Source organism: Schistocerca serialis, chromosome 5 (genome assembly GCF_023864345.2).
Source record: "Schistocerca serialis cubense isolate TAMUIC-IGC-003099 chromosome 5, iqSchSeri2.2, whole genome shotgun sequence".
In the NCBI taxonomy this organism is placed as follows: domain Eukaryota; kingdom Metazoa; phylum Arthropoda; class Insecta; order Orthoptera; family Acrididae; genus Schistocerca; species Schistocerca serialis.
Genome location: NC_064642.1, coordinates 636466252 through 636491860, shown reverse-complemented (window position 1 = coordinate 636491860; position 25609 = coordinate 636466252). Strand labels below are relative to the sequence as shown.

Sequence of the window (25609 nt, the reverse complement as noted above, 5' to 3'; positions counted from 1 at the left end):
TGTAATCTGCTTTTTGTCACTTTTGCTAAACAGAAAAATCTTCCTACCTTTTTTAATATTTCTATTTACGGCTGAAATCATCGATTCAAAAATGGTTCAAATGGCGCTGAGCACTATGGGACTTAACAGCTGTGGTCATCAGTCCCCTAGAACTTAGAACTACTTAAACCTAACTAACCTAAGGACATCACACACATCCTTGCCCGAGGCAGGATTCGAACCTGCGACCGTAGCAGTCACACGGTTCCGGACTGCGCGCCTAAAACCGCGAGACCACCGCGGCCGGCAAATCATCGATTCCGTAACCGCTTTATGATCGCTGATTCCCTGTTCTGCATCAACTGTTTCAAATAGTTCGGGTCTGTTTGTCACCAGAAGGTCTAATATGTTATCGCCACGAGTCGGTTCTCTGTTTAACTGCTCAAGGTAGTTTTCAGATAAAGCTCTTTAAAAAATTTCACTGGCTTCTTTGTCCCTGTCACCCGCTATGAACGTTTGAGTCTCCCAGTCTATAGCCGGCAAATTAAAATCTCCACCCAGAACTATAACATGGTGGGGAAATCTACTCGAAATATTTTCCAAATTATCCTTCAGGTGCTCAGCCACAACAGCTGCTGAGCCAGGGTGCCTATAGAGACATCCAGTTACCATGTCTGAGCCTGCTTTAACCGTGACCTTCAGCCAAATCATTTCACATTTCGGATCTCCGTCAATTTCCTTCGATACTATTGCACTTCTAATCGCTATAAACACGCCTCCCCCTTCACTGTCCAGCCTGTCTCTGCGGTATGCATTCCAATCTGAGTTTAGGATTTCATTACTGTTTACGTCTGGTTTCAGCCAACTTTCTGTCCCTAGTACTATATGGGCATTGTGACCGTTTATTAATGAGAGCAGTTCTGGGACCTTTCTATAGACGCTCCTGCAGTTTACTATTAGCATATTAATATTGTCATTCCCTGTTCCATTTTGCCTACTCCTACCTTGCCGCGTCTCAGGAGGCGTCTTGTCGGGCCTAAAAAAACCCCATGTGCACTCCACACGTACTCCGCTACCCTTTTAGCCGCTTCCGGCGTGTAGTACACGCCTGACCTATTCAGGGGGACCCTACATTTCTCCACCCCAGATCTCCGCAGAATCGCCTGAGCCTCTGGTTTAAGCCTTCCACTCGGCTACAAACCAGAGGACCGCGATCGGTTCTGGGAACGAGACTACAAATAGTTAGCTCTGATTCCACCCCGCGAGCGAGGCTTTCCGCCTTCACCAATTCCGCCAACCGCCTGTACGAACTGAGGATGACCTCTGAACCCAGACGGCAGGAGTCATTGGTGCCGACATGAGCAACAATTTGCAGTCGGGTGCACCCAGTGCTCTCTATCGCCGCCAGCAGGGCCTCCTCTACATCTCGGATGAGACCCCCCGGCAAGCAGACAGAGTGAACACTGGCCTTCTTCCCCGACCTTTCCGCTATTTCCCAAACGTTGGAGCTCCCAATAACTAATAAACCCCTCCCCCCGTGTGCCTGCTCGGACCTTGCTGAAGGAGCAGCGACATTTCCACTCACAGGCAGAGCGGGCGATGCCACGCGGCCAGCCTCCACATTTACCCTCCGCCTCGTGCGCCGCGAACGCCGCTGAACCCGCCACTCTTGGGGAGAGGGTGGCCCAACCGCGCCCGGTACCCGCGAAGATGTCTCGACAGCAGGGACAGTGGGTGAAGCATGTAACACCTGGGATGTACCATGCGACGCACCAGACTCGCCACTGCAGCTACACTCAGAGGCAGCAGCCTGAAGACGGCTGACCGCGGCCATCAACACGCTCAGCTGTTCGCGAACAGTGGCCAGCCCCTCCTGCGTCCGTACACAGCAGTCACACATCCTATCCATCCTAAAGAATCAATTTACTGTAGAGAGTTAATCAACTTTTAACTAGACTGCTAATTCACTAAAGGCAGCTGATTGTTGACTAAACTGCGATTGCTAGCCACTTCTTGTAGAAAACAATGAAAATTGCACTACCTGTCTCTGGACTGTATTCAAAACAAACACTAGCACTATTGGCACTGTGGCTGACTAAAGGGACTCTCTCTGACTGTATACAAAACAAACAGAAAATCTGTGGAACACTATTACTAGCACTCAACAATTAAAGCTTCCTAAAAGCGAAAACACACGGAAGAAGAAGTGACAAGTAAGAAAAATACAGTTTATACTTAAATTAAGGTAGCTCGCTGCACAGCAGACGTGAAGCAGGCGGAAGTTACCAATACAGTATCTAATAAGTTTGACTTGCCACCGGAAGTAAAAGGGTAAGACCCCCATCCAGATGTAGGGTGCAGCTGACTTCCAGCAAAGAAACTAAGTGTAGGTCAGTACCAAAAGAGAGTATGAGGAAATGAATGTTGCTGCTAGGTAGTAGCCATGGCAGGATTGTAGGTGAGGTGATACAGGACATATTAGGAACAGGCTAGCAAGTCACAAGTATTGTGAAACCAAGTGCTGGGCTTAGCCAGGTGGCAGCGGACATAGGGAATTTGTGTAACGATTTTTTACAAAGAGGATCACAATAGGTGGAGCAGGGGCCTAGCTAAAGAGAGAAATTACAGCGTTAGGGGTGACCTGGATGAAACAGCAGAGAAATTTACATGCACGAGTGAGAGTTTTGTGGAAAGCTTATAGCGCCGTGACCAGTCCTGGGTTAACCCTGCTGTGAACCTTGCTGTGAACCTTGTGAACACTGAGATGAGCAGGTTGCTGCTCACTGAAATGAAATCTGATGTGAGCACAGTGTCTGCTGCTGCAACTAGGAGATAGGGATGCACTAGACAAGGCCTACACCCTCAATAAAAGAGAGAAAGATAGGGTGGCTGTGCGTGTTGCAGTAAAAGTATGGAACCAACCATACACAAAGCAACATCCTGTGGTTGCTGGTGTCAAAGTGGTACCTATTTAGGATTCCGTGCTTCAATCTGTAAAAGTAGAACCCTTATACGATCGCTTTGTTGTCAGTCCGTCTGCCTGCCTGCCAGGCAGGGATTGAATCCAGGTCTCCTGCCCACTAGGCAGATGTGCTATCCACCGCACCACCCTGGCACTGCAGCTAAGACCTGCACAGATTACTCTAGTACAACTCCCTCCCTTCTTTGACCTTAATCATTATCGTAGATAAAGTTGGACTTCATATGTCTCTGGAACATATCATTTATGTAATTTGAGTTACAGGTGGTATTATTCCCATTTTGTTCAATGTTACGGTGCTCTTTCTATCTTTGATAGCCGTTCCTACACTGACAAGAATTAAGAAGGGCAGCATCAAGAAGGGCTGAGGCGTGAAATGGAGTTTATATAGGGAGGCAGACGTGCTAGGGTAATCAGTGCAGTGCCATGGTGATGCAATGGTTAGCGCTTCTGCGTAGTGACAAGGAGACTTAGCAGAATGAGATTTTCACTCTGCAGCGGAGTGTGCGCTGATATGAAACTTCGTGGCAAATTAAAACTGTGTGCCGGACCGAGACTCGAACTCGGGACCTTTGCTTTTCGCAGGCAAGTGCTCTACCAACTGAGCTACCCAAGCACGACCCACGCCCCGTCCTCACAGCTTTATTTCTGCCAGTACCTCGTCTCCTTCCTTCCAAACTTTACAGAAGCTCTTCTGCGAACCTTGCAGAACTTCTCATTCTGGAAAAATCCCCCAGGCTGTAGCTAAGTCGTGTCTCCGCAATATCCTTTCTTTCAGGAGTGCTAGTTCCAGCTCAGTTCGGAATTCTATGGAGACATCTCATCTTCCAAGGCCAATGGATCGCACGATATGCTACAGCCGTATAGTCAGCCTTTTTGAGATCCTCAAACCTTGGATGTGTTGAATGTAACAACACGATTACGCTGCCTGTGGCGCCATTCAGTAGCAGGAGTGCACATTTGAACAAGGCCCGCGTGGGCCAGTTTAAACACGCAGAATATCGTGCTCTACATTGTACTGTACACTCATTATGAATTAAAAAATACCCAGTAGCATAGAGACCAAGAATTTCTGGCCACGTGTGCATGTGATCTTTGACGCATAGATTCTCTGGACGAAGACACGGATCTACCCCTAAACAGAATACAATACAATAAAATCATCTCAGGGACCCTGCAATTTGATCCTGTTTAACAGCATCATCCTATATACGTGGCGTATTTTAAAAATTTATTCAGTCTTTGGCACTACACTCGAAGAATAGCGATATATATATATATTTTAAATCTTTATTGATACAACAACATTATAACACGATTGAAAACAAGTATTATGATACAAATGATTCATAAACAACAAACATTGTATGATACACACTAACCCACCACCTTATATAATTAGTGGGTCCAATTATTATATATATATTAAAATAAGCAGCTTATACTAATTGATTAATGGCACTTGCTATGGACAGGGTTAATCTAACTACTTGACTACTCTGGTTATTCTAAGACTAGCTACTCTGCAGCGTTACAGGTGTGCCAGATAATATATAAACCTACTCATAAGGCCTGCTCACTGAGCTAATCCCAGTGAGCGTGCCCCTGGCACTGGGCTGGCCAATTACTTTTGAAATCGCTGCAGTCCCTACCTATGTTAGTGGTGTTAATGTTCTAATTCTACATTATTCTAGTGTAACTACTTCCTGTAGAATCTAGTGCATAAGTCAAGTCCGGGAATGGTGCTCCTGCTCCCCTGATCCGACAACGCGGCGGATTCCGGTTGTAAAACAACCGGCCAGTACCTCGCTCGGCGGCAATTGCAGTGCACCTAAGTCTTTATCGGGTTATATTTTTTTGGTCTCTAATCGTGTTGGTTTCTAATAAAATCTCTCAGGATCTTTTTGGATATTTCATTTGCCAAATTGTTGAGGACATTAAAGGTCTCGGCACGTCGCAGTAGTGTGTATGTGTCTCTGTTTGGTAATTGATTTCTAAATTCGAGCGCCACATCGTCATATAACGTGCAGTCATAGACGACATGTTCGAGTGTTCCATCCGGAGCACCACAGTCGCACGCTGGTGTTGCCCGTTTCCCAAATCGACATAAATATGTCGGATATGGCCCGTGACCTGTAAGAAAGTACAGCAGACCTCTGCTCGGCTCAAAGTAGCTCATTTGAAGCCTTTCTCTGATATTTGGTAGTAGCTGGAAAACCCTTCTTCCTGTTTCCTCAATTTCCCATTGCTGTTGCCATAACTCTTCGCCCCTTCTCTTTATTGCATACTTATCCCCCACTTGTACCCCCATGATTTCCCTGTTCTTATCTATTTTTCCTTTGGAGACCCAGTACCACGCTCCCTGTTCTCTAACTTTTATGTCTAAAGGACATAATCCTATTATTATCAGTAAGGCCCCCCCAGGTGTTGTTCGATATGCCCCGACAGAACGCAACAGCATGTTCCACTGCACCCTTCTCACGGTCACTGCGGGCACCACCCTCGTAAGCCTGTGTGCCCAAACCCCACTCGCTTATCCTACTAAGGACGTTAGGATACTGTTGTGGTACAGTTTGATCAAGTTGGGAGGTAGGTGGAATCTTCTATGGCCTATACTGATGAGATTATTTAGAACTTCTAATGCTCGCTGCGTTATATTTTCTATGTGAGTATTATAATTCCATTTTTCGTCTATTGTGACTCCTAGGTATCTGGCCTCTCGACGCCGAAGAACTGGAGTTCCTTCAATTCTGACAGTTGGATTTCTCACGAGACTGCCTTTCATTAACAAATATGTGGATTTGTGCGGTGCAACTTTCATTTTTGCTTCTTGGCACCATTTCTGAAGCACTATCATTGCTTGCTCTACCTTAGGCTCAAGTTCCTCTCGGCTGCGGCCACCTACCAGCAGGAGGAGGTCGTCAGCATAAGCTATCACGTCTAACACGTCCTCACTTAGTTGTAATTTCTCTAGGAGGGGTTCTATGTTTATATCCCAAAAGAGTGGCCCCAGAACTGATCCCTGGGGCACCCTTTCGTGATGGTTTTACTTGTTCTTCCGCTAGGTGACGATAGCCATACCTCCCTGTCCATGCAATAGCTCCTCAGACAGCCATAGAGGGGCCCTGGGCACTCCTTTTCACGCAAGAGGGAGAAGAGCGAGGGCCACCATAGGTTGTCAAAGGCGCCACTGATGTCCACCATGATGCCTACCACATACTTGTGCGGGGTTCAGTTGCAGACCTCAGCTGCCAGGGCAATTGCATCAGACGCCGATCGCCCTGGCCTAAAGCCGAACTGCCTGTCGCTCATCCCGCGCAGTATCCTGTGCGCTGTCAGTCTGTCAGCCAGTAGCTTCTCCAACAGTTTTCCTAGGTTGTCTAGGAGGCAGATTGGCCTGTAGGATTTGGGTTCTGTGGGGTCCTTATCCTTCCCTTTTTGAATAATTATTACATTAGCCCTTTTCCAGATTTTAGGGAATCTCCCAGTTCTTAGACATTCATTGAACAGTCCCGTGAGAGACGCCAATAGCTGAGGGGCGAGAAACTGCACCTCTGCGACTATGCCGTCTGGCCCTGGTGCTTTGCCCTTTTTCAATGATTTGACTTGTGCAGCCACTTCTTCTTCTGAGAAGGGGTACACCATGGTGTTGTTGGTGTATTCATTTAGATCCTCCCTACGAATTTGTTGTTGGAGTTCATCCTCCTCATTTTCCTCGTCATCCGGCAGCAGAGTGCGGAGAAGAACTTCAGCAGTTTCCTGCCACGACTCTGTCATTCCGCCTCCGTCTCCGATCGTCGAGAGGACCGCAGGGGACCTGATTTTTTCCCTGACCAGTTTGTATGGTATTCCCCAAAGGTCAGTGGCTAGCTGGCTCAGAACATACCTCTCCCAACTTTTCATTCTTACCTCCTTTAGTTCTTTTTGGAATACTTCTTTTTCCTCCCTGTACTGCTGCAGCCAGAACTGTTTTTCTTGCCAGACGGCACTTCGCTGGTAGTACCTCCTCGCCCGTCTCACAGACTGACGCATACCTTCAAGATCGGCAGACCATGGCGATGGGGTAGCCGCCACGGCTCTCCTCCTGGTTGGCACAGCGGCCTTGACCGCGCTGTCTATAGACCCTACCAGCTCTTCTGCATACCTATCTATGTCCAGGTCACCTCCCGGCAATGGCGGAATGTCACACTCCCGAGCCAGGCAGTCCCAGTCGGTTTTATTGTAATTGAGTTGGATTTCCCATCCTAGGTCCCAGCGGCACCCTTCTTCTCTGAGGCAGAAGGTAATTAGGTTGTGATCACTTGTAGTGGCGTGTTCGATAACCTTCCAACCTTCAATGATGCTGATGGCATTGGCAGTTGCCAGGGTGACATCAATGTTTGTCCCCTGCCCTCCGCCTCCTCTGTAGGTGGGGGGATTACCAGGTTTGTTTGCCACTACAAGTTGGGAAGCCATGATTAGTTCTTCAGCCTACTCACCATTAGCATCCCTTGTGCCGCTGTACCACATAGGGGACTTGGCATTGATGTCTGACGTAACAATAACCCTGCGCCCGCGTAGCGCCGTGATGGTTCTCGCAAAGTGGTCCGAGAATTCTTCAAAATTTCCCCCATATTGGAAATACATGTTCACCAGGTGTATTAATCCTACCGGTGTTTGTAGTTCTACTATATTGCAGTGACTGTTTGATAGCTGTGCTAGTCTAGTGGCCCTTAGGGCCTTGTTTGGGACTATTAAGACTGCCTTTGGGTCTTCTCCAGTAGAGATTATCTGCCAAGTGGTAGACATGAAGGAGATCTGCCCCGCCCGGGAGTATGGTTCCTGCAGACAGACTACATCCAGTCTCCTCTCCTCCACTACCTTTCGAAGCTCTTGCATGACCAGCCGGCTATTATGGGTGTTTATTTGTCCTATTACAATTTCAGATGTTATGGGAAGTAGGTGTGGAAATTGCAATCAGGCCATGGTTTGTTATAATCTGAAGCAATTCGGCCATTTGCAAGGACAGATTGCACGTAGATCTCTTGAATATTGAATTTCTCACCTCTTCTCTCGAAAACCCTTCTGAGCAAGTCACGCAGAGCTCCGAAATCTGTGGGAAGATTCATTGACTTTAACTGTATCCTGTCCACAGCCTCCATTGTCGAGAAGGTGACCTTTCTGCCATATTTATGCCCTATACGTACGACGTGCCTGAGTGCCGTGGTGAGGACAGCCGGCTGCTCCAAGCATGAAAGTTGCATAGCAAGCTCCAAGTTCGGGTAGATCCTTCTAGGATCCGGATCTGGGGCTCTCGGAAATGCTTCCAACTGCATTGTACTCGTGATTGTATTGTCTTGGACAACAGTTTGGAGAGATCCTTTTTGAACTGGAACAATGCTATTACTCTCTGCCGGTTGCAGACTGCCTTCTGTTTCCTCTTCTGGCTCTGTCTGTATGCATAGGTCAACCATGACTATCTGTTGCCAGCTTGTTTTTTCTTGATTGGTGACGAAGATTACAGCTTCTGGGTTGAGTGTTGAGTTGACACTCAGATGAACCAGAGTCTTGGACTGTGTCAAATTGTCTGAATCAGCCATTTCTTCTACTTCTTCAATCTCTATTTCTGGTTCAGTTTGGATGCTTGAATCAACCATAATTGTCTCCTTTTTCTTTGTCTCCTGGAGAGATTTTAAAAATTCTTTGAATTTCTCCGCTCTTTCCGCATCCCTTTTCTTCTTACTTGGAGACTTTATTTTGGTTGATCCAGTTTTGTTGTTGCCATTAGCCATAATCTGTTCTAGAGATTAGGCGTTGTTCGAGTAACTTATATGTTGGGCAGTTCCTCCCGGTTGTGCCACAGGTCTTTTTGCCCCTTCGTGTACATAGTATGCATACAGCAGATTTCCTACATTCTTTTCTTACATGGTTCTCCTCTCTGCACCTGGAGCAAGCCGGCTTTCTACTGCAATACTTATGTATATGATCAATGCCCCCACAATTGTGGCAGCGGGGTACGATTAGGTAGTCTGTCACGTTTATGGCGTGAAAACCTATGTACACCCTGCCCATAGCTGTTAGTTTCCTCCATAATCCCCCTGTAACTTCAGCAACATGGTGAACTACGTCTCTATCCCTAGGTCCCGTCTTAAATCTCAGTTTAAAATCTTTTAGAAAACTTTCCATGCTTATATCTGAGTCCTCAAGGTTTTTTTGATATAGCGTCTCACATAGGACCTCATCCGTCATTGATTTTGGGACGTCATATAGGATGACAGTGGATTTCGCTTTCGGGAGGGGGGGGGGTTCACATTTAACTGACTTACATAACTTTTGGTTTCCTAAAAGATTGTTTTTGTCATCCTCTGAAGCTACGTCTACAATAACTACATTTTTTGTTACTTTTACCTTGTTAATCCTGATCTTTTCCCTTACGGGGTTTACGGTGGTGGCAAAAACTTCCTGCATCATCTTAATGTCCTGGCCGGGTAATGGTCTTAAGAAGACTGCAGTGGCTGGTCGTTTAGAGACCTTTGCAATAGTCTCTTTAGTTGTTTGGGTCTTTGGTGCAGCTTGTGCTGCGACGCCGGCACATGTCTTCCCTGGTTGTTTGCTAAGCCGTTCATTCTCCCTTTCCAGCTCCTCAATTCTCCCTTCAAGCTTTGCATTGGCTATCGCCCATGCCACCAGTTCAATTTTAATTGCCTGCACTGCGGCCTGACTGATTTTCCCGTTTTTGACATTCTGATCTAAAAACTGCGTAATCCTCATATGTCTCTCTAGATTGCTCTCTTCCATCATCTGACCCAGGCTGTCCTGTGGCGAGGGATCAGATAGCATCGAAGCCCTTATGGGCGCACTTAGGTCGCTTGTCTCTTCAGTGGCCATCATTGTTAGACAAGCGAAAAAGGGGTTGGAAGCCCGTCTCTTACCCCAGACCGGCACTTCTGGCATGGGGGGGGGGGGGGACTAAGATACAGCTCGCCCACCAACCTCGACCCTAGGTCAAGGGCATCCCTGAGCCGCCGAGTTCAGCACACCGTTGCCAGTGTTCTGGTCCCCTTCAGTGGCCTCGTCACCGACGATTTCTCCCAGTGTTCATCGGCAAGTGCACCCCACACTCCGGAGAAGCGGATTCACTTCTCGTCCTTCGCCGCCTACTAGCCCGAGCTCCCACCTGCAGGCCAAGGACCCGCTCCTACTCAGGTGGCGGGCCGGTCACCCAGTCGTTCGACGGTCTGGACCCAGCTAACCTGGCCCAGGCGATGTCACCACCCCCTGGGTTTGGCAGAACACGCCCCGGTTACCCACGGGCGCGGCGAAGCGCACTTGCCGACTCGCGCCGAGGTCCCACGCCGACAAATGAGGTCGCCGGCATGCAGAGCACCAGCTGGTCTTGTGCCCTGCGAATTGAGGGAGGGACAGATGGTTAGTCCCTCAGACACAGCTCCCCCTGTGCCACGCACCCTTCGCTTTCGCCTTGGGTTGAGGGCGTTTAACGTCCTACCTTGACAGGAGTTTAACGTCCTTCCTTGACACAACGACAACCCTCACCGTTCCACAGCCCGTAGGTGTTATGAGAGTGATGATGCGATAAAAATGATGGTATGGCCCGGGTCTTATGTTGTCGAGTTTGACATCATCGAGACGGTGCGGCACTCAAACCCGAGTTACGTTCCCCAGAGGGCCTCCACACGTACTGGGGGATCATGGCCGACCATGTCTCACCCACCGCTTTTGATAATTCACGGTGGGCCAGTGCGGTTCAGTGAGGATTGCACCCAGTTAAGGGCTAGCCTTTTAACGTCATGCATGGACGGCCCTTCCCGTGTTAGCTTCACCCCACTAAGGGGGTTACTGAGCGCCGGGGCCACGTCAAGGTCACGGGATAGGACATTATGGTCCCCGCCCCACTCAGGTTCCTCTGAGCCACAGAGCACTTCAGACATTCTGAAGATTTCCGGGAATCAGAGGGTCTCCTGGCGGTTTTAACCCAGTTTCGGAAGGCAACACACCTTCCCCAGGTGGCGCCACGCAGACCACTTTCCCGTGCGATAGCGATATATTTATTTAAAAGTGTGTATGAGTCATGCGAAAGTGTGTGCTGCTATCACATATACAGTACGCCACTGGAGCTATGACTCCAAGCGTCGCGGGGCAGCGTTTCAGACAATGGGCTCTCATTCTGCAGGAATGGGAGACGCAGTCATATACAGCCTTCCAGAATTATTTTCTCCATAGTTTCCCTAAACCGTTGAAGGCAAATACTGTGATATTTCCACAGAAAACGGTATGGTCAGTTTCTTCAATTTCTTTCAGATCGAGCTTGTTCGGCTTTCTTGATGTAATCGTCATTTTACAATATGCCTCTCCTTAACAGATTTCATCTACTACCAAATTAGTTTTCTTCTCTAGGCGGTTGCATGGTTCAAAGGAATCGCAGTGACTTAACATGCCTCTACAGATAACGTGTGGTACCTCTTGTTGTTTTCTGTCCTATGGCTTGTTTGATGCAGTTCTCCAAGCTTGTCTACACTGCGCTAGTCTCTCCATCTCTGCGTGGCTTCTGCAACCTATATTCACTTGAACCAGTTGACTGTATTAAGACCTTTGACTCCCTCTACAATTTTTACCCCACACACTTCCCTGCATCACCTGTTAAATATTTTTTAATGTCCCTGGAATGTGGCGTGCCCGCTATAACAAGCATCACGGTCTTACGACAGATGTACAGTTTGTTGACGCCAGATGAAGAAGTTCAGGGTGTCCGCTTTTTTGTCTCTTCTGTAGCTGATTGTCGTGTGTGTGTGTGTGTGTGTGTGTGTGTGTGTGTGTACACGTGTACGTGTTTTACAGATATACCACGTATGCTAATTTGACATATGAGAATTTTTAAAAAATAAAACATAAAACCTCGGGTAACGTAAACGTATGATAGATATGTTCGCTGCCACTGTAATGTAAAACTTTGAATGATATTCCTGTCAGATTTTCGGAATAAATAACATTGCATACCCAGATTTAATTAACCATTTCCTAATAATCAGACGATGCCTTTGAGAGTTATGTGTGCGGATCTGACTGAATGAGAAATTCTTTTTATAAATAGAGCGTAAATTTCAAATGGTACAACCGTATGTGGAGTTCGTTCGTTTCTACTGTAGTATAAAGCTTTGAACAATGCTGCTGTCAGATTTTCCGAACCAATATTGGATACTTGAATTGATTTATGAATTTCCTGAAAAGCAGACTGTGTGTGTGAGAGAATTACCGACCGAAAGAAACTTCCTAGAGAACAATACTACTTGCAGTCAGTGACCGTAACCAAGCAGTTTTGTTAAAGTCACATGTTCCGGTGGATGTTGACATCTTCAGACCAAAAGAGAGGAAAGAAAATTTAATGTAAAAACAATGTTACATTTTCTTCCGCTTATACCGAGATATGTCATCGTACATGGAACTTGACAAATGCAATGCTTCTCAGCAGACGGATGCACCATTTTAGGGACTACACGAAGAGGCCACATAGTTATTCATTCTGGCGAAAATTTGCATAATTACCTCGGTATGTCTTTTAAAACCTTAGGCTACCTGTTCTCGAGGTTTATTTTTAAGAGATATATATGTTCTGCTTTTACATCTTCACCTTTTTTATTTGCGTAATGGAAGCTGGAATATAATCTGCTGCTTGTGGCAGACGCCGGAAATTAATCCCCTAACCCTTCCCCACAGCTACCGCTCCTCCTCTCCCCTCCCCTCCCCTCTTCTCCCCTCCTCTCCCCTCCCCTTTCGATTATAATTATTTCAGTTAAAAATATAGAGATGAAATTTCAGTGGCAGCGGTTGCACTGGTTAATATATACAGCAACTACCATGACATGCTCTCTGGCTGTAACTTTTGTTCGAGAACTTCGTGTATTTGAAAAAAAATCACACATTTAGTTGGCCTAACGGAATCGTTTGTTTTAGCCTCAACTAAAGATGGGGAACGTTACAAGCATCTCTGGAGGAAGACGTTTCATCATCTGTTAGGGGCGAAGCAGAAGCTTTTTTGTTGGAGTTAACATTCCAAAACTCCGAAAATCTGACAGCAAGAGCGTTCAAAACTTTATACTTCAGAGACATTCCCAAAATTAAGCTTGACTCCAACCTTGAATCAAAAATGACTGTGAGCGAGAGTGAGGTTCACGTGTCTTCCAAGTAGGTTGTTGCTAATTTAATACTCAACAAAAAGGACTCACAATTGTGTTGTAGCCAACACTGCGAAAAATTTGAACTTGTTAGGCTGTGCAGAATCAGACAGGAAAGGAATACGTGGAAAACACCGACAAGAAAGGACAGGATGATCTGTTAAGACATCAGGGAATAACTTCCATGGTGCCAGAGGAAGCTGTAGAGAGTAAAAACTGTAGAGGAAGATAGATACTGGAACACATCCAACAAATAATTGAAGACATACGTTGCAAGTCCTACTCTAAGATGAGAAGATTGGCACATGAGAAGAATTCGTGGTGGGCCGCATCAGACCAGTCGGAAGACTGATGACTCGCATTTGGAGCAGCCGCTTTGATTTACCACCAAAAACTTCGACGATGTGTGGGAGGGACAAAAAAAAAAAGGTTCAAATGGCTCTGAGCACTATGGGACTTAACCTCTGAGGTCATCAGTCCCCTAGAATTAGAACTACTTAAACCTAACTAACTTAAGGACATCACACAGATCCATGCTTGAGGTTGGATTCGAACCTGCGACCGTAGCGGTTGCGCGGTTCCAGATTGTAGCGCCTAGAACCGCTCGGCTACTCCGGCCGGTGTGGGAGGGACAAGGTCAGTGCTTTAGTGAAGAACTCAGAGTGACAGAAAGACGGTATGAAAACTGTCTGGAGTGATGAGAGACTACAGTTGATCGTTTCACCGAGACATTCAATAGGAAATTCATTCGAGAAAAAGCTATATTATAAGCTCCATGGCGAAGAAAAAAATATAATCCTATGAGAACCTCCACTATTTGATATAAAGTGTGTGTACGCCCCTACTTCAACATGGAACGGTGCACGTCACGACAGGTGGACCCGCCAGTATAAAAGGAGGAGGTGACTATTGTGTTGTTAGAAGAGAAGTACACACATCAGAAAAAATCTTGCATCACACCGGTTCCTAAAATCACAGACACAGTCTCTTTGATTGTTCAGAGATGTCACTAGACCCGCCCAAATATGTAAACAACCAGTCATTTCACCAGGAAGGAGGTACACGGCTCGTGTTGTCGTAGTTCAACCATGCGTAGACGGTCAGTACTGCGGTTCGATCGCGTCCGCATTGGTACTTTGTGCCAGGAAAGGCTCTCAACAAGGGAAGAGTCCAGGTGTCTCGGAGTGAACCAAAGTGATGTTGTTCGGACATAGAGGAGGCAGAGAGAGAGACAGGAACTGTCGATGACATGCCTCGCTCTAGCCACTCAAGCGCAGTGGATGACCGCTACCTACGGATTATGGCTTGAAGGAACCCTCACAGCAATGCCACCATGTTGAATAATGCTTTTCGTGCAGCCACAGAACGTCTTGTTACAACTGTGCGCAATAAGCTGCATGATGCGGAACTTCACTCCCGACGCCCATGGCGAGGCCCATCTTTGCAATCACGACACCATACAGTTCGGTGCAGATTGTCCCAACAACATGCCGAATGGACCGCTCGGAATTGGCATCATGTTCTCTTCACCGATGAGTGTCACATATGTCTTCAACCAGATAGTCGCCGGAGACGTGTTTGGAGGCAACCCGGTGAGGCTGAACGTCTTAGACACACTGTCTAGCGAGCACAGCAAGGGGGTGGTTCCCTGCTGTTTTGGGGTGGCATTATGTAGGGCCGATGTACGCCACTGGTGGTCATGAAAGGCGCTGTAACGGCTGTACTATACGTGAATGCCATCCACCGACTGATAGTGCAACCATATCGGCAGCATATTGCCGAGGCATTCGTCTTCAGGGACGACAATTAGCGCCCAAATGGTGCACGTCTTGTGAATGACTTCTTTCAAGACAACGACATCGCTCGACTAGAGTGGCCAGCAAGTTTTCCAGATATGAGCCATATCGAACATGCCTGGGTTAGATTGAAAAGGGATGTTTTTGGACGATGTGACTCACCAACCACTCTGAGAGATCTACAGTGAATCGTCGTTGAGGAGTGGAACAATCTGGACCAACAGTACCTTGATGAACCTGTGGATACTATGCCACGACAGAAACAGGCATGCATCAATGCAAGAGGACGTGCTACTGGGTACTAGAGCTACCGTTCTGTACAGAAATCGGGACCACGATCTCTGAAGGTCCCGCTGTATGGTGGTACAACATGCAATGTGTGGGTTTCATGAGCAATAAAAAGGGCGAAAATGATGTTTATGTGGATCTCTATTCCAATTTTTGTGTACAGTTTCCGAGACTCTCGGAATGGACGTGATGCAAAACTTTTTTTGATGTGTGTAGTAACAGCAGAGTGAGATGGTCGGGAGAGCTTAACGACTGCGAACGTGGACTATCCATTGGGTACCATGTGAGCAACAAATTTAATAGGGATACGTCAGCCCTTATAAGCTGCCCGGCTGTTGGTAATGCTATTATGAAGAGGAATCGAGACGAGAAACGATACATAAACCAAGACCAAGTAGATCTCACCGAGACCATCGTGCATTGCGGAATTTGGTTGATAAAATCGCATCAAATCAGCGTAGGGAATGACTAGAGAGTTCCGAAGTGGCACCAGCAGCCTCGCCAGTACAACGACTGTGTTTAGAGAGTTAAAAAGAGTGGAGTGCAGTGATCGAGCGGCCCCTCAAAAGCAACACATTTCTGTATCTGCTTCTAAGTGACGCTTGAGGCAGTGTAGGAAAGTGGGTGATTGGTAACGAATAATTTGTAGTGATGGAGTGTTAAATCGACATCTGCATCTATACTCCGCAAACCACGTTGTACTATATGGTAGTGCGGTGGAATGGTTTGTGTTTAGGGAGTAGTTAGAGAACGTTACCTGCTATGATGTGTAATACCAGCAATGAAGTAGGGAGAAGGTGTTGTTACGATAGGAGCGCGTTTTTCGCGGTGAGGATCAAACCCCTTTACTCTTTTAAGAAAAACTTTATATGAGGAAGAATATGAACAAATTTTACAGCACTATATTCTGTCTACTGCTCAGGAAGAGTTTGGAGACGATGGTTGCTTGTTTCAACATGAAAATGCTTGCTGTCACAAAGCAGCATCTGTGAGGCAAAGATTTGTGGATATTAACGTTCCTGAAATTGACTGACCGGTCCAAAGTCCCGACATTAACCCAATGTAACTCCTTTCGGACGAGTTTGGACATCGACGTCGCTCAAGATCCCAGAGTACAACATCACCACCTTCTCTGGTTTCGGCTGCTGAGGAAGAACGAGCTGACATTCCTTCACAGACATTCAGACACCTCACAGTAGGTGACCTTAGTAGAGTCCAAGCCGCCAAAAAGGCGAAGGATAGACACACTCCAAATTAATGTTTCAAATGGCTCTGAGCACTATGGGACTTAACATCTGAGGTCATCAGTCCCCTAGAACTTAGAACGACTTGAACCTAACTAATTAAGGACGAAACACACATCCATGCCCGAAGCAGGATTCGAACCTGCGACTGTAGCAGTCTCGCGGTTCCCGACTGAAGCGCCTACAACCGCACGGCCACCGCGGCCGGCCTCCAAATTAATGTCCATATACCTTGGATCAGTGTACTTCCAACATAAGAAAGATATGTGTTATGGTTATACGTGAGCAAAAACTTTGTTAATGTCGAAAAATTAATTTTTTTCATTCACTTACTGATGTTTCACTAATTTTCTTTTGTCTTGCAAAGTAGTATGGGCGACAACTGTGCTGGCGTAAGCTCTCGTCAACACACCAGGTGGCAAGGAGGTTGCGAGGAGATCGATAGTAGGCGCAAGCAATGCGCCTATCAGGAGAGAGGCCAAAGACAAACTCTCAAGAAACGGACCGCCAACGCCCTCTTGGCCGCTAGTATTTAGATCGCCGCTGCGGACCAGAGGGCCCAGTCAGTTAGAGTCACTCATCCAGTGAGTCAACGAGTCAAGTCATCAGTCGCAGCCCAGTGGGACTCACAGTCGCAGTTAGCCCAGTGTCTAGCTAAGAGTCAATCAGTACATAGCGACCAGAGTAGTGTACATAGCGGGACTTGTATTTCACCAGCAGTGAGGCTAACGCGGACTATCACGGAGAACTTGTACCACAACACCTGGACTACCTTAAGTTATGTAACTTCTTGTTCTTATGAATAAGGAACTCTGTTAATAGATGGAAGCAGCTTGTGTTATAGAAGAGGATACCGGCCACCAAACAACATCCTCTCTTTGCTCTCCATAGTACAAGCCCACAGTGACAACGAGACGATACAAAAACAACTGTGTTATATGAATTTCGCCCGAACTAGCCGTTGTCTGTAACTTGCTGCCACGATATCTCGACGGTTAGTCTTCAGGCTCTCTTCAGGTGTATACTGACTGAGCTTCCATGTTAAAGATCCCGCCGGCAGCTGTTACTGTGTATGTGCTGCATGGCAGCCGGCCGGTGTGGCCATGCGGTTCTAAGCGCTTCAGTCTGGAACCGCGTGACCGCTGCGGTCGCAGGTTCGAATCCTGCCTCGTGCATGGATGTGTGTGATGTTCTTAGGTTAGTTAGGTTTAAGTAGTTCTAAGCTCTAGGGGACTGATGACCTCAGATGTTAAGTCCCATAGTGCTCAGAGCCATTTGAACCATTTTTTTTTTTTTTTTTTTTTTGCATGGCCACGTGCACATCTACTACAAATCAGTCAACTACGCCACGCGCCCTCCGAGGAGAGAGTTCACCTCAACGATATGAGATCGATCGTCTACACAAGGTAGAAAATGTTAAAATGTGGGTATGGGACTTAACTGCTAAGGCCATCAGTCCCTAAGCTTACATACTACTTAATCTAAATTACCCTAAGGACAAACACACACACCCAAGCCCGAGGGAGGACTCGAACCTCCGCCGGGACCAGCCGCACAGACCATGACTGCAGCGCCCTAGACCGCTCGGCTAATCCCGTGCGGCACACAAGGTACAATCATAGAACATAGCAGTATTTAAATGGAAACCGACGTCCCGACTGATGTGGGCCTCAGTCGGTCGTATTTCATCAGTTTCAAAATTTTGCCGTTCAGACCAGAAATTTTGTTTGATTGTATATCATCGAATGACCAGTAAAATTAAAGTGATCAGCGATGGCGGACATGCTGGCTTGCAGGAGGCGAGGGTGTCGCTGTATTCACGATCTGCTCCTGAACAGTTACATCATTTGTCTCGCATAACATCTGGAGCACTTCACACGGAAATCCATAAACATCTGCCTTGCGTAGCTCTAATTTGTGACTATTACAGCGCCAGCTATCACAAAGCAAAAAAAGTGGTCCAACTAAAACAGTCATATTTATTTACTTACTATACGAATATGTAATGAAAATGGGGGTTCCTATTTTTAAAAAAACGCAGTTGATATCCGTTTGACCTATGGCAGCGTGGCGGCCAGTGTGGCCAAGCGGTTCTAGGCGCTTCAGTCCGGAACCGCGCGACTGCTACGGTCGCAGGTTCGAATCCTGCCTCGGGCATGGATGTGTGTGACGTCCTTAGGTTAGTTAGGCTTAAGTAGTTCTAAGTTATAGGGGACTGATGACCTTAGAAGTTAAGACACATAGTGCACAGAGCCATTTCAACCATTTATTTAGTGCTTATGTCTATATCTTTGTCGCCCCTAAATTTTGCAGAGCAATGTATGCGGAAGCTAAAAAGGTGTGGGAGAGCAGTGAAACATTGTTGTTGTATGTACGCCATGCTCGTTGTTGTAATGGACCGCACTGCAGTAGAATTCTCTGGGGACAGGTGGTCAATCCTGGCCAGTGCACCGCTCAGGGAACAGCGGTCGCCACTTACCAGACCGCGGCTCCTTGTTAGCGATCTGCAACTTGTCGACAAGGGACCGGCGGAAGAGATAGCGGCGCCCCGGAGCCGCAGCGCCTGGCGTCTGCTGGCGCGTTGCGACATACGTCAGCTGGCCGCTACTCCTCACTGAGCTGGCTCGTCTTTACGCTAGTCCGGGCGAGTATGCAAAGCAGCAGCCACGACGGAGCAGAGCATAAACTACTCTCGTTCAGAGTCGCTGACAGCCGGTAGCGCCCCGTCTACAGCTAGCGTTGTCGGCCGAGTGCTGATTGCTACCGTGGAGGGGAGAGTTTGGAAGAGACCAGACCACAATTACCATTAGGCGCTCTTGTCAGCGCCACGGGCCGAACAGTCTGGCGCTGACGTACCGTTTGTTTCAACACGCGCCTCGTGTCACTGAACTGGGACGTGCACGCCCTTTATTCAAATGAGCACTTCGACAACAGCCGACTGGTCACTACCTGAAACAGTGGTGTTACAGCTGCATTTACTGCCACACTCGGCGACGAACTGTTATGTCTCTTGTGATCATTACTGCGTGTTCCCTTTTATGTTGCTACTATTTTTCAGTGTTAAATTGCAAGATGAATCGGTATGAGCGTGGCATAAGACACTTGTCTGTCCAAGAAAGGACGAAAGGCCTCACCGGTCGTAAATTTTAATCTGCGTACTGCAGATCGAGTTCATCTGTTATACAGCTATCTTGAGGGCAGTTATAGCCGAGTCAAGATGACTCAACTTAAATAAACCAGTATATATTACAACACTGACATTACGGATAACGATCAATTCACCACTTGTAATTGGCGCAATGCAGTTACGTTTATGTTCGTGCACAACAATTTTACATTTGACTTGCCGATTTGTAGTGATCATAACAGTGGTAAGCGTATATGCAATTCGATACAACTTGCAACAGTGATGAACAGTATATCGTAATATAAGCATAAGATCCGGTGACATGCATTTTAGGCGTCTTGCGTGGTGGCGTGGTGAGTTTTCTTCAGTTACTACTCAATAATCACTTGAGCAATAGTAAGCCACTCCTTTCGTGGTTGAATTACGTTTGTTTAAGTTCCTTCCAATCAGTCTTAGCCAGACATTCCATTATTTTACAGTCTGTTTTTGTGGTTATTCCACTTAGGTTGCTGCAGATGGTTGCTGCTAGGTATTTTATGGTAGTTGCTGTTTCGACTGATCGTCGTCAATAGTGTGATCGTACAGTATCAGATTTCTTCGCTTGTTTAGGCGCTCTATGCACTCTGCAGGGTTTCCTGTAATTCCCTACAATCTCACAATCTTCTGCTGTTTCTGCCTTCCTTTAGACAACCGCCATCATCTATGAACACCGTCATATAGACTCCGATGTTCTCCATTACATCATTTACTTGGATTGTAGACAGCAACGGTCCTGTCACACTTCCCTAAGATACTGATGAAATTACTTTTACGTCTGTACATTTCATTCCATTAACAGCGACGTGTTGCATTCTGTGTGCAATGAAGTTCTGGATCCAGTTATATATCTGGTACGATACTCGGTAACCAATACATTTTTTTTCGCTAAATGACCACCCAGAACTCAAGGAACACGGTATCAACCTCAGCGCACATGTCTACAGCGCACTGGATGTGGTAGACCAGTGGGTCCCAACCCGGGGGTAATTACCCCCTGAGAGGTAAAATGAAATTTTCTGAGGGGTAAAAACTAAGCGATTTAGTTCTGTTTCATAAAAGAAAACATCGTCAATTGTGGGCGGTATTGTGTTTTATTAAAATCTTGCTATTAGCTAATTTCGGCAGTGAGGCATTATCAAGAAAATTTGCTATGTCATATATAATGTATCGTGCCTGTCACACAATGAGCACGATATGTAATACATAGCTTAGTAAATGTGCTTGATAATGGCTCACTGCCGAAATTAGCTAACAGCAAGAGTTTAATAAAACAAGCGCATTTGCTATGTCATGCATAATGTATCGTTCCCATCACACAATGAGAACGATATGTAATACATGGCATAGCAAATGTGCTTGATAATGGCTCAAGGCTGAAATTAGCGAATAGCACGATTTTAATAGAGCACAATACAGTCTACAACGGTCAATGTATTCTTTTATTAAAAACTTGGAGGCTGTGTATCTCCATGGAAGCAAAAAGATTTTGTTTCAGTCAAGAAACTAAATTATTTTCGAAAGGTCATTACTATTATCACAATTATAAGTATATAATATTGATTATATACGAGTAAATTATCAATGGTTCCTTTTTGTTAATCCGATGGAGGTTACAAGTTTCTCACATAGACCATCCATTGCAAACATGTTGTGCTTCGTCCAGTATATCGCTGATGATAAAAATGAGACATATACGTAACAAATATCTCAAGAAAATATCTTCTCGAAATTGTAGATAGTAACTGCAGTAGTCCAGAAATTGCTTCATTACTCGCCTCGAGACAGATAAATTAATTTATTGACAAACAATATTGTAATAACTAGATAAGGGCTGTTGTACAACTGCACATATTATTATTATTATTATTATTAATATTAATATTAGTGGTTGTGTTCAGACACAAAGTATTAACAGCCTGAAGTCTTCTAATTTCTGCTAGGTCAGAAGTGCTGCAACCAACTGATTTACGAACAGTAAGTGTAACGCAAACATTTCAGTTTCGTTGATTTTAAATGGGGTTGCAGTTTGCAGGTCAAGCAAGTTCCGCAGTGGAGAGGAGTAATGCAAGGGAAGTATGTTTCGTAACAAGTGTCTACCTTCACTGTCGATAATTATTTTTGAGTAACACTTGCGCTGTATTACGAATTCCTTCGTCATTCATTCTAACACACATACACTCACACACACAAACAAACAAACACAAACACACACACACACACACACACACACACACACACACACACACACACACACACACACACGCACGCACGCACGCCCGCACGCGCAAACAAAACACGATTCATCTCTCATCAGTTTAAAACTAGAAGTTGTACAGTTTAATTAGGTGCTAAAGTTGGTGAGAGGAGGGGTGAAATGGTTCAAATGGCTCTGAGCACTGTGGGACTCAACTGCTGAGGTCATTAGTCCCCTAGAACTTAGAACTACTTAAACCTAACTAACCTAAGGACATCACAAACATCCATGCCCGAGGCAGGATTCGAACCTGCGACCATAGCGGTCTTGCGGTTCCAGACTGCAGCGCCTTTAACCGCACGGCCACTTCGGCCGGCGAGGAGGGGTGAGACAACTGACAGCACGAGGGGGAGAGGTTGGGGGTACTAACTAATGTCTAATTGCACTCAGGGGTAATGGTCAAAGAAAGATTGGGAACGACTCTAGTAGATGAAAAGGGTGAGCTGAATTTCGGAAGATCTCTGTTTGCATGAGCAGACTTGATGAGGAACCTAACACTCGAGCAGTACTCAGGAATAGGTCGCACTAGTGTTCTTACGGGGTCTCATTTACAGATGAGGAACACTTAGCTACCCAAAGTTCCCCCCAATGAATCGAAGTCTACTTCCCTGCCTACTTGCAGTGAGTTCCTGATTAATTAGGAGGCTGAAGGAGTTCGATGCTGGCTACACCACGAATAAAAAGAAAAAGTTGGAGAGTTCGAAAAATGCGTTGGGAGCAGCCTTCACTGACGTTACATCAAACAAAGAAACACAGTATCTATCAATAGAGACCTGACCCAGAAATTAATAATATCTACACGAACTGTAACTGCAAGACCGGGCGCGGTGGCCGTGCGGCTCTAGGCGCTACAGTCCGGAACCGCGGGACTGCTACGGTCGCAGGTTCGAATCCTGCCTCGGGCATGGATGTGTGTGATGTCCTTAAGTTAGTTAGGTTTAAGTAGTTCTAAGTTCTAGGGGACTGATGACCTAAGATGTTAAGTCCCACAGTGCTCAGAGGCATTTGAACCATTTGAGTAACTGCAAGAAGCCACGTGTCAAGGGTGAAGCGCGTTCGCCATGTCGTCATCTCGAGGCAGCCGGCACTCCGGATGCAGCTAACAGAATAAGGAATGAGGAAATGAAGCTAGTGCCGGCTGCGCTGGTGCCAGAATAGCTGCACTTCAGTGAATTTCCCTACACAAAAAATAGAACACAGGGGGAGGAACACAGTCCGATCACTACCTGCTATGGCGTAGGAAACAGACCACGTCTTTTGCTGACAAGGGTTTTACTTTCCAATCAGTTCCAACTGTCGAAAAACGGTCGTTACTCTATCGCTGTACCACCACGAGAAGAGAAAGACTCCTGCTGCTATTAGGAATTCGGTTAATCACTTGTACTTAAAGAATAGTCACTGTGATCAAAACAATCGACGCGTCTGTCGAGACTAGTATTTTTGACTGTTAAATGACCTCACACTTTTCCCCACCAGACAGAGAGATAGTCACTCACCTGCAGGTGTACAGTCCGTTGACAGCGTAGGCCACCGGATTCTTTTGCTACTGGCGGGTGTGTTGTCGCATAGTTTTGAGTGGAACGAATAGAAAGCGGACAGGGGGAAGTTACAGCCGGTCAGAGGTCTTTTTACACTTTAATTTGAAAATATATTATTGCGAAAGAGAACACAATTTGAAATAGCCCTGTTACAAAAGTTACGACAGCATCATCACGAATATTGACTGCAAGCTTTCATCCTATTGTAGGCTAGGAAACAAACAAGATAAAGACGTGTGAAGATCAAGGAAGCAATAAAATTGAGAACTACCAAGTCTTATAGATAGTCGTTTTTCCCTGCTCTATTTGCGATTGGAACATGAAAAGAGAAATGTTAAAAGGTACGCTCCGCCATGCACCTTACGTTGGCTTCCGAGTATGTACGTAGATGTAAATGTAGGTGTAAATCTAATTGTAAATGTACGAATCCGATGCTTTCCACAGTCGAGACAGAGAAGGAAGTTAATTTAAATCCGAGCGTTGTGTTAATTTTACTGTTTCTGTGCCGGCCGCGGTGGTCTAGCGGTTCTAGGCGCTCAGTCCGGAACCGCGCGACTGCTACGGTCGCAGGTTCGAATCCTGCCTTGGGCATGGATGTGTGTGATGTCCTTGGGTTAGTTAGGTTTAAGTAGTTCTAAGTTCTAGGGGACTGATGACCACAGATGTTAAGTCCCATAGTGCTCAGAGCCATTTGAACCATTTTGAACTGTGCCTGTAGACGGTAGCCCCAACAATGGCAAAATGACCTGTGGCTTCATCACTGTGGAACTACCTATGTACTGGAACGAAGATCAAAGACGATATCACCCAAGAGTATGCGAAGTACGTCTCCCAGAAACAATTCTACACTGTCCAGAGAGTGGAAATGATTATGAGGATTCTTCGTTGATCCTAATTCATTTACTGATGAAAGCGGCAGGAGATGAAATGCAAAACGAGAAACAGTGGCAGTTTGGTGTAAATTACTGCATTACTGCTATGGAGTCACGGTTGTAGAGACGCGCATGATACTTCACGTAACGGCGGTCGACCATCAACCGGAGTTGGTGCAAGATCCCGATCGTATTTATGACGCCCAACAACCCCACTCGCACTTTTTTCACACACAAATAGAAAGCCATGGATCAAGGCAAACAGATAGATGCAGTATTTCTCGGTTTCCGAAAAGCGTTTGACTCAGTACCACACCTATGCCTATTTCCTTTTACGATCGTCAGGGATTAGGCGAAATTTGTGACTGGACTGTGGATTTCTTCGTAGGGAGGATACAGCATGTTATCTTGGACAGAGATTCATCGGGAGGTGTGGAGTAACTTCGGGTGTGTTGCGGCCCTTCCTGTTCACGTTGTATATCAATGACCCCGCGGACAATATTAATAGTAACTTCAGCATTATTGCAGGTGATGTAGTTATCTGCAATGAAGATTTCAATTAGATTACATCAAGGTCAGACAGAGATTCCGAAATCAGATACTGGATTGTAAGGTGTACCCATGAGCAGATATAGACTCAGATCACAATATAGTAGTGATGAAGAGTAGGCTGAAGTTCAAGACATTAGTCAGGAAGAATCAATACGCAAAGAAGTGGGATACAGAAGTACTAAGGAATGACGAGATACGTTTGAAGTTCTCTAACGCTGTAGATACAGCAATAAGGAATAGCGCAGTAGGCAGTACAGTTGAAGAGGAATGGACATCTCTAAAAAGGGCCATCACAGAAGTTGGGAAGGAAAACATAGGTACAAAGAAGGTAGCTGCGAAGAAACCTTGGGTAACAGAAGAAATACTTCAGTTGATTGATGAAAGGAGGAAGTACAAACATGTTCCGGGAAAATCAGGAATACAAAAATACAAGTCGCTGAGGAATGAAATAAATAGGAAGTGCAGGGAAGCTAAGACGAAATGGCTGCAGGAAAAATGTGAAGACATCGAAAAAGATATGATTGTCGGAAGGACAGACTCAGCATACAGGAAAGTCAAAACAACCTTTGGTGACATTAAAAGCAACGGTGGTAACATTAAGAGTGCAACGGGAATTCCACTGTTAAATGCAGAGGAGAGAGCAGATAGGTGGAAAGGAATACATTGAAAGCCTCTATGAGGGTGAAGATTTGTCTGATGTGATAGAAGAAGAAACAGGAGTCGATTTAGAAGAGATAGGGGATCCAGTATTAGAACCGGAATTTAAAAGAG

General features: G+C 46.0%; 1 protein-coding gene and 1 non-coding gene across 2 annotated transcripts in view; one reads left to right on the top strand and one right to left on the bottom strand.

Moving 5' to 3' along the window:
• The window catches only part of LOC126481330 (muscle, skeletal receptor tyrosine protein kinase-like), a 617768-nt gene that overhangs the window by 29692 nt on the left and 562467 nt on the right, over positions 1 to 25609 (top strand). The window lies entirely within an intron of this gene.
• Positions 3502 to 3576, bottom strand: Trnar-gcg (transfer RNA arginine (anticodon GCG)). The gene has a single exon. It is a non-coding gene; the product is annotated as a tRNA-Arg (tRNA).